Here is a 482-nt window from a genome sequence, read left to right on the forward strand (position 1 = left end):
GTGACTTGCCCAAGTTCACATAGCTAGTAAGTGTCAAGCATCTGAGGCTGGATTTGAATTCAGGTCCATCCTGACTCCAGGGCCAGTGCCCAATCCACTGGGTCACCTAACTGCCCCATAACTCCCACTCTCAAAGGAGCTTACCTCCTATGGTGGAGACAACATGTACACATATATCCACATATAGAATAAATACAAGTAAAAATAGGTGCAAATACAGAATAAATGCAAAGAAGACAGTTTGGGAGGGAGAGAACCAACCAGCAGCGCAGGAAGACATCATGTAGAGGGGTCACATGTCTCAGAGAAAGTAAGAAATTCTTTGTGTAAGGAGAGGATGCATTTCAGGCATAGGAATGATCAGGGTAAAAGCATGGAGATTTTTTTTTTGGTATTTATTTATTTACTTTCAGTTTACAAAATTCAATTCCACAGTCCCTTGAGTTTCAAATTTTCTCCCCCTCCCTCTCCTCCCCCCCCCC

Source organism: Petaurus breviceps, unplaced genomic scaffold (assembly GCF_028583685.1).
Source record: "Petaurus breviceps papuanus isolate PSGF00001 unplaced genomic scaffold, PetGlider_PUasm1.0 90750, whole genome shotgun sequence".
Classification (NCBI taxonomy): Eukaryota; Metazoa; Chordata; class Mammalia; order Diprotodontia; family Petauridae; genus Petaurus; species Petaurus breviceps.